The sequence below is a fragment of the Lolium rigidum genome, chromosome 2, assembly GCF_022539505.1.
Source record: "Lolium rigidum isolate FL_2022 chromosome 2, APGP_CSIRO_Lrig_0.1, whole genome shotgun sequence".
Taxonomy (NCBI): Eukaryota; Viridiplantae; Streptophyta; class Magnoliopsida; order Poales; family Poaceae; genus Lolium; species Lolium rigidum.
The window spans coordinates 571,415-581,497 of record NC_061509.1 but is presented as its reverse complement, the minus strand read 5'-3'; positions in this window follow the sequence as shown (position 1 = coordinate 581,497).

The window sequence follows — 10,083 nt, the reverse complement described above, 5'->3', positions numbered from 1 at the left end:
TGCACATGTGGTAAATTTTCAAATCATTTAAACAGAAATGGTTCCTAAATTATAAAAGAATGGAAATCAATATCTTAACCATTTCCATTTTTATTAAACCTCACAAGGTGTCACTCTAATTAAGAATTCAATAGTTGTTTAAACAAAAGAATTATGCAGTGAGTATTATCAAGAAGTGATATGGATATTCAAATAGTTTTGAACCTCCAAAACAAAATAGAAATCAGATCTGAATTCAAATAGAAATATCAAACAGAAAATAAAAACAGAAAAATAAAAATTTGAAATAAGAAAGAGAGGGAAACTTACCTCAATAGCCCGCAGCAGCCCAGGACCAGCACCACCTCGACAGCCCAGTACCAGCCCAGCCCACCTAAGAAATCAACCCACCACCATACCCTTTCGAGTGGCTTTAAGAATCGTGCGAGAGGAAAAACGTGACCGTCGTCTTCCCCGGCATCGACAGCGAGCTTGAGCCAGTAGGCCACGATCCTCGTCGACGATAAGGACGTCCCGGACGCGTAGAAGCTTCCAGAACTCCTCTCTATGTCTCTCGCGTCCAAGCCTATCCACGGGCAAAAAGATCTTCGCCAAATCAAAGTCTCCAGAGACCGCCACCTCTTCACCGTCGCCGTCGTCGTGTCGCAGCCTCCGTGCTCCCCTCGGCCTATAAATAGGGGTAAAAGCACCGCCGAGCACTTCTTGATCTCATCCACTCCTCCAGATCTTCTCTATCCCTCTCTAGCTCTCAATTCCATCCGTGCCAGTACGCCGGAGCCGAGGAAGAACACGGCGGTACAGGCCACCCCAGCCTCAGGCGCGTGGTCGAGGAGAAGCGCCTGGCGCCGTAGATCATTTGGGAGGAAGGAATCGTCCTGAATCTTCCTCCAAGCCGACGAATTTTGCCGATCCCTTCTACAGCATATCGCCGGTAATGGCGAATTCATCGCCGTCTCCCTCGATAAGCGACATCGCCGACCTCACCATCGTGTCCAGGGTGAGATTGCGCATCCATAGACCCTTAATTTGCATCTTCCCGCCGTCTGTAGCCAATTCTTGCGTTTTGGCCGGAGCTCGCCGCCGCAGAGATGCTCGCCGGAGTTGCTCCGGTGACCTATCGGTGGTGGCGTTGATGCTCATCTACTCAGTATCTTCTTGCGGTTCTAACGCGCCTCAAATCGTCGCTTATAGTGCACTGTACCATCCTCGCCGTTGCTCGCCGGCGCTCCCTCCGGCGAGGTGACGTGGAGGTGGACCCGCTGGTCGTGTTGACTTGGTCAGCTGCCAACGAGGCAGGAGACTATTCAGCGACCCCACCAGTCAGTGTCTCAGGCTAAGTAGCGAACCGGTATGTTTAGTATTTTCATTTAATTTCAAATTCCAGTAAAATACTGAAACTTTGCAAAATCGTAGAAATTTCATTTGAACTCAGAAAAAGATAAATAATATATCAAAATGCTCACAAAAATAAACTCTATTCAAATAAAATATAAAACAAAAATGTGTGTCAAAATAAAATTTCACTTATTTTTTAGGGATTTCTATTTTCGTGCCCTCGGTTCCTTAGTTGTGCTCAGTTTTCCCCAGCCCCTTAGTTTTTCCTCAGTTTTACCCTAGCCTTTGTCTGAAGACCCGCAGAAGGAGCTCAGACGGAAGGAATCCGTTTATTTGGACGTTCGTGCCGACGTGTTGCGCCGCGTCGTCCGTGGGGCCGCGTCGTGTGGGGCCGCGTCGCGTGGGGCTGGTAGAAAGGGACCGCGTGGGACAGGACGAGAAGCGTTTGGTTGCACGTGAGCAGGAGCTGGGTTTTGTCTCTCTCGGCCCAAATTGGCATTTTTAAGAGCACCTTTTCCCCTCTTTCTCTCTCTGTCTTTTTCACCAAATTAGTATCAAATCTAGAGAAGCTTCTATTTCTGTCTTTCTTCAATATGGCGAGCAAATCTAGTAGCAAATCTCCGGGGTTATTTATGCCTTTTGGCCCTCGTTTTTTGCCCAATATGGCAGCAAATCTAGTAGCAAATCTAGAAGCTATTATATGATAAATTCACGAGCAGCATAATCGAGAAAACTAAGTATAATACATAGGTAAACTGCATACAGCAGCCAAAAGCAGCCAATAACATTGTTAATGTTCACGACAAACTAAGCTGCAAAAATATACAAGATCACGCACGCAATGTATGGACAACAAGAAGATTAGGATGAATGAATTTGTTCTTCATTCCTCCTCATATATTTCTCCGTCGCTCCATTCGTGCAATTCCCCAAGGAAATATTCATTGAACTCCTTCCGTCGCAGGTGTGAGGCCAATACATCCTCCAAACGGTATGGCCTCGTGTTCATTTCTCAAACCGTAGAATCCTATTCTATCCACACGTAGTGGCCACTCATCCCAGGCATTTGTATCATGAGAGTACGCTGCGATATAACCCAAATCCGTGTAGTAGATGCTGCCAGGTTGAAGTGTCGGGTACACTGCGGTGTCGACGGAGATACACCGGATATAATTCACGAAGAAGGCATTACTTCCAATGTTAGTGACCGGATGGAGAGAGCGGCTCGAGTGTCCACACGGTACACCAATGGTTTGCCCGCCAAAGCCGCGCCGACCAACAACACAAGCGAGCAGATCACCATCCGACTCCACAAGGTAGAACTTCGACGTCCAAGTTACGGAAATGAAATTAGTGTCTCCATCTTGACGGTGCTCGCGCGCTGCTGCAACTGTATATTGGTGCACACTATTCTTCCGATCTCAAAATTGTCCGCAGAACGGGGTAATGCAACGGAAACCATGGTTCTTGATCGAAAATCTTCCTTCTCCCCAATCCCCATCTTCATTTATATCCTTAGTTGGAGTGCTCTCATCGACCCAACCAATTTCCGGCGGGTAATGTGTGGCAACGAAGACCATAGTCGGGGATTTGATAACAGCGACCGATTTCAGAAAAACAGATGGCATCTGCGCCTCAAACATCGTGTTCGATTTCTTTGTGAGTGGGTTCAGCAGCCGTATCTTGTGCGGTGGGTTCTTACGGGAAAGCACGATGACGCCACGGGAAAAGCCGAGGAAGTAGAATCTAAAATATATTGAAAAGATAACATTCAGCACTAAGATTGAAAATAAGATCTATGGTGACGCCACGGGAAAAGCCGAGGAATTTGAACCTTGCACGAACTGCAGATAGATCTATGGTGACGTAGCGGGATGTGCCGAGATGGAGGAAGGTGAACTCAGCGGCGCGTGGAAGGGCGTGGTGTAGCATGATCCATTCGTGCGGGTGCACGTCGGGATCGGGTAAACCTGAGCGCCAATTTCTACAGACTTGCCTCATAGCAAAGTAGCTGTCCACGTACTCCTCTTTGGCCAATAAGCATTCGCCGATCTTGTGAAGTGGTCCGTCAGCCGTGAGACCGGCCCAGTTCACGGAGGCACCGCGCTTGGATGCGCCGCCCTCGGATGCGCCGCCCTCGGAGGCGACGGGCTCGGCGGCGACGGGCTCGGCGGCGACGGGCTCGGCGGCGACGGGCTCGGAGGCGACGGGCTCGGAGGCGACGGGCTCGGGGCGATGGCCGCCGGCGCATTCTTCTTCTCCATCGCCGGCAGGGGAGGGCTCGTACGGCGGTTGGGGTTTTTGGAGAAGTTGATGGGACGTGAGAGGGGTGGTTTCGTGCGTGAGCGATAATGAGACGTACTCGTGTGCGAGAGGGAGGGAGAGAGGGGCTTACGCGTCCTAAATGCGACCCGAGTCAACAATGGCACGTCTTCCACGTCCGCACCGCGACACGCGTCAACAATGGCACGTCTTCCACTTCGCACCGCAACACGCGTCCTCGAGTCTAACCCTGGAAATTTAGATATACTCATGTATACCCTCGAGTCATATACTAGCATTTTTTGTATGCTCGAGTTTTCACCTTGAGTGCTAATACTGGCTAGTGCAATATACTCAGTTTTACCCTCAAGTGGCTGGTCAACAGAGAGTCAACAAATGGGATTAACTAGTTAAATGAGTTATTTAATGTGCAAAAAATTCCGAAAAGGAGTGGCACTTACTCATGGAGTCTTTACCACAAATTTCCACTTCTCAAATCATAGATAAATCGTAGATAAATCAAGTTTCACCACAAATTGCCACTTCTCAAATCACCTAGTAGCTATGAAGGTGCATGGTTTTCCATAATAAGCCCTACCCAAAACAGCTTTCCCCAAAACATACTTTGTCCGAATGAGACCATAATTTTCACACTCATGTAGATTTGTATTGCAAATAGTTTGAGGTAGGCCAAGATGGGTTTCATTGTACAAAACACGCATTTTCCATTTTTTAAATCTCATATTTGAATCCCTTAGTCTCGTTTACTACTCACTTGCCCTTGGTTTCTTGATACTACTCGGCTTTGCCCTCTCCCTTCACAAACTCTCACGGACGCCCAACATTGCCCCGATTGGTCTAGCCCATGTCACGCGGATCGTGCCCGACGACCGTTGATCGTATGATCTAACGGGCAGGATAACCCCTATCTCTCTCTCCGGTCGGGGCCACCACCCTCTCTCTCTCTCGTCGTCGGTTAGCTTCACGCAAAGTTTGGTTTTCTGCATTATTTTTCACGAGCTAAATTATAAACTCTTTTTAGGCATTACTTTTCACGCAAAAAATGATAAACCATCACCGATTTGTTGTAGCCATTACTTTTCACGCACAAAAATGATACACCATCACCCATTTCGTGTACCCATTACTTTTCACGCAAAAAATGATAAACCATCACCGATTTTGTTGTAGCCATTACTTTTCACGCACAAAAATGATAAACCATCACCGATTTGTTGTAGCCATTACTTTTCACGCACAAAAATGATACACCATCACCCATTTCGTGTAGCCATTACTTTTCACGCAAAAAATGATACACCATCACCCATTTCTTGTACCCATTACTTTTCACGCAAAAAACGATAAACCATCACCGATTTCTTGTAGCCATTACTTTTCACGCACAAAAATGATACACCATCACCCATTTCGTGTACCCATTACTTTTCACGCAAAAAAATGATAAACCATCACCGATTTTGTTGTAGCCATTACTTTTCACGCACAAAAATGATAAACCATCACCGATTTGTTGTAGCCATTACTTTTCACGCACAAAAATGATACACCATCACCCATTTCGTGTAGCCATTACTTTTCACGCAAAAAATGATACACCATCACCCATTTCTTGTACCCATTACTTTTCACGCAAAAAACGATAAACCATCACCGATTTCTTGTAGCCATTACATTCCTTTTAGGCATTACTTTTCACGGTAAAATGATAAACTATACCCCCACAACGGTCGTCTCCTCCTTAATTTATTGTGTATAAACCCCCACAACGGTCATCTCCTCCTTATTTTATTGTGTAAACCCTACAACGGTCATCTCTCCCTTATAAACACCCACACGGCCATCCCTTGTGTCAATAGGTTCTGCCTCTCTCTTCTTTTCGTTCACATACACTTTATCCATTGCCATGGCTTCCACGTCTCGGACGCGGACCGGGAAGGGGAAGGGGAAGGGGAAGGGGAAGTGGATCATCATCATTGCCACCACCACCGTCAACACTGCCATTGATCATAGAGGAGTTCTTCATCGTCGTCTATGAAGACCCTTTGGTCAAGAAGGTACGTACGCGTTCCCACATATATGATGCATGTGATTAATTATGGGCATGTTCTAAAAAACCTTTAATTTCAAGGGTTCCCTAATTTCAAACGATCGGCGCTCGATCTCTTTGCAGGAACTCCCAAAAAAATTTGCGGACTATCTTGACGGCAAGGAGCCAGCTAAGGTGTATCTGCGAGCAGCCGATCGCGGTCCTCGTCTCTCGGACCGTGGAGGTCCTATTTGACGGACAAGGCCGGATGTACCTCGACAAGGGCTGGGAGAAATTCGCCATCGCGCACGGTGTGGATTTCGGCTGGTTCGTACACTTCAAATATGAAGGCGATGATGTGCTCACGGTGAAGGTGTTCGACGGAACAATGTGCAGGAGGTACTACTACTCGGACGACGAAGATACCGACGATGAAAGCGACGACGACGTGAAGCCATGCATCCATCCCCTTTAGATAATTAAGGGGATTATGACCAAGAATATATATGTAGCTTCATATGCATCGATTTAGAGATCTAGCTATTTTCTATATATTATGCATGTAAAAAATAATATCGCATTTCCACTATTATTCGAGCACCACATCCTCCAAACGATGCCGATGCCGATGCCGATATCGGCATGGTCGGAACGGCTATGCTCGCCGCCACTCGCTAGGTCAACGTCGGGATGCACAATGTTTAGCATAAGAGTCACTTTAGATTAAGCTGCGAAAATAGTCACGTGCCATGAGGCGACCCCTACGGAGCGGCTCTATATTATATTCTCTAAATAAAATAGACGACCACAACGGTCATTGGCTGCGGAGGCCCCACAGAGCGGCAATATATAATTTTCTATAAATAAATAGACGACCCACTGGTCATTGGCTGCGGCAGCCCCATAGAGCGGCCCCATTTGTCATTTGCAGCACCGCGTATACAATCAGGAAATAAAACGGCCCACGCGTCAGCGGTAGATGGATCCACCCGTCGGCACGAGACGGTCGGCGAGGAACCGACCTCACGGTAACGGTAAGGCCTCGACCTGACGGCAACCCGCGTCTTCGAGGGGTTTCAAACTAGAGGGAGGGGAAAACTGAGGAAAAACTAACGAGCTGGGGAAAACTGAGTACAACTAACGAAGCAGGGGCACGAAAATAGAAATCCCTATTTTTTAACCTTATTAATTATGCCATTTCATTTATTTAAAATACAATTTGAATTCAATAATTAGTGAAGTTATAAAAATTAAATTTTAACTATTCAGTAACTAAGTAAAATGTTAAAATTAATTTTATTTACCATAATTGCATTAACTTAATTATTAGTGGTAATTCATAAACCCTAGTTTGCAAATTACTATTTTCTATTTTCTTTAAATAGTAATAACTCAAGAAAATGTTAAAAGCCAATATTATTTTGGTAAACTCAACAACTTATTTACTTAAACATATTTAGTTAACAAGTTAATTATTTTAAACCCTAATAACAATTATTAAACCCTAGATTCTTAATTAAACCAAAATAGGAGTTACCCTAATTATTAATTCTTGTGGAAAATTAATAAAATGTTAAACCATTACTAATTTTGATTCAAAGTAGATTAGTTACCACACCTATATTGCCTATCATCATTTTAGGAGTTGTACCATAATTTAGAAACCCTAGTTTCAATTTAAGTAAGACCTTGATCCCATTATTTCATGTGATCATTCCACCTTAGAAACAACTCTAAAAACCTAGTTATGTGTCACATGGGATCATGTGAGATTTACTTGATATATAGAACCCTAATAAGAAACAAATGAATGCATGCTTATGATCCACTAGCATAAACCAAGTCACATGAGATTATCATTTCATGTTCCTATTCTTAATTAAAACCTATATGATTAGCTAGTATCACCTAGGTATAAACCCTAACTTGCTAATTGGATTAGTACCATTAATCACCACTCCTATATACCATACCATTTGGATCAACCTCAACCATCATAATTTAGTAGAACCATAATGATGAACCCTAGTATCAACCTTGTGTAACAATTCACATCACATGCTCCTATTCCACTAAACCCTACTTAGGAAATGATAAGCCACTTAACTTAGAAACCATTAAAGATTACTTAGTAAAGCAATTGTGAAACCATAGTAAACCCTAATAGCTAATTTATAGAACCATCTTGACCATCATCCTTTGATATGATACCATAATCAACCATAGTAATAAACCTGCTGATACTTGTGGTATATAGAACCCATTCAACTTAAGAACCCAACTAGTCCCTATTAGTGAAACTAAATGACTCCAATAGTAAATACTAGAAAGCCATAACTCCTATGTATAGTAGTTCATATTCTTATTTTAACCTGTTCTTCAAAAGTTATTCTTTTGAAGTACAAATGTCAATCAAACCTTAGAAGCCCTATCCTTCTTTGAAATACTCATTAATTCTTAATTAACATGTTCTTCAAAAGTTATTCTTTTGAAGTATAGTATAAGTACTCATCAATCATGTTCTACAGAACCTAAAATTGACAACTGTTCTTTATATATTATTCCACCACTAATCTTTATATGTATGATTGTTATGATGTCTAATATCACTTGATTATGATGCTAATATAACCAAACCCTAATAAGAACCTTGTTTGAGAACCATTCTAAAAGTGCCACCAACCCTAAAGAAATCTTTACAACTCATACATCCTAAATCATCGAGATTAGGTTACGCTCGGGACGATTGCATCTCATATTATGCGTTATAGCATCTTTGCAAGTTCTTTAAACATTGTCCTTACCGGACGATGATGGTATTTCAAAATTTGGAGCTAACTCATATCGAAGCTTTTGCCAGCATAATCTTGCAGTCAAGAAAGGCAAGTTCATCGCTTGCTCATGTCATTTGATTATTTTTATCAAATTATATGCAAAGTACTATACTTATCACGCATGCATTGAAAAGCAAAGTATTATTTTACAATTATGAATATGACTATGTGGTGGGCAATGGAACCATGGTATGTGTTGATATGGTGGAGGTTCCATTGCATGGGTTATATCACCCTAGGATTAAGTACCAATGTCGTCCAGTGATTCTAGCGCCGTACATATCGCGTTGACCATAAGATCTATAATGGCTCTGGGGAAGTCAGCTGTATCTTTTCCCTTCTGCACGCCAATGGATTGGTAGAGCCGCGGGGTGTTGGAGGCACTACCGTAGGTTGGGATAGCCTTTTAAATCCCCATCCGTGTGTGATGTCGGGCTCTACGATCTATGATGGATTGTCCAAAGTGCACCGTGAGTAAAGCCGTATTATCAGGAGAAGTCTACTGGGGGTGCACGGGTGGACAAAAGGGTGGGTTTGCGGTCGCGGAGAAGGCGGTGATTGGACTTGGATCTTACACCTGGCCTCACACCCAAGGAAGTGTGGACGGGAAAGATATCGTCTGGTTGGCAACAAGGATAAGGTCTCTTATGGGAAAAGTAACGCACCTCTGCAGAGGGTATCAAGAATGGTGACTGTCACTCCCTGTTCCGGGAAGGGAACTGCGAACACGGCAGGAAAGGAACTCCATGAAGTTCTAGTCAACCTGTGAAGACTGACGGGCCTAGTTTTCAGAATAAAATAAACCTTTTGAAGAAATGTTTATGAAAACTTGCATTGGCCTATGACTTTCTGGTCTATGGCTGTAGCTAGTGCATGATACACCTATTTCCTAATATGAACTTGCTGAGTACGCTCGTACTCATTCTATCCCATTTGAACCCCCTTCTTAGATCAAGGCACCGAAGGAGAAACTACCGTGGAACTCGAAGACAAAGGAGTCAACTGCAACAAGATGAAGAATCCAATCAAAGAAGTCAATGGAGTCAACTTCGCATCGGCTAGAGTGGAAACTTAGACTAGTAATAGAAGGGAACCTTTCCCTAATCATAGCACCTAAGTAGCTAGATTTCTATAGCAAGCCAAGTAGCTCTTGAACTTGAGTTAGCAATAAGATAGACTACGAGTCGTTCTTCTGGAGCTTTATTTGAAGTTTTACCTCACTGTAAAGTAGGAGGTTGTGTTGATCTTATGTAAACAGCTCGTGTGTACTTCTATAGACATACCTTGGACTCGCATATGTTTCGTTGTACCACTCGAGAGATGTAATATGAGTGGAACGGTGTTTCACTTGTGTTATGTCAACGACTTGTGTACTACACCATGCAGTGGTACGCTGGGTCATCACAGCTGGTATCAGAGCAAATGCTTTGACCCTAAGATTAAAACCCTTTAAAGGAGACCTATAGGTTTGGTAGTGTCTATAGGAAGTGTTTTAGCTAAGTTAACTATGCTAAACCAACCATTCTTTTGACTTGAGATGGGTATTCACTTGAGAATAATCCTGACACACTTGAGTCAATCTTTCTTAGCTATATTTCTTAA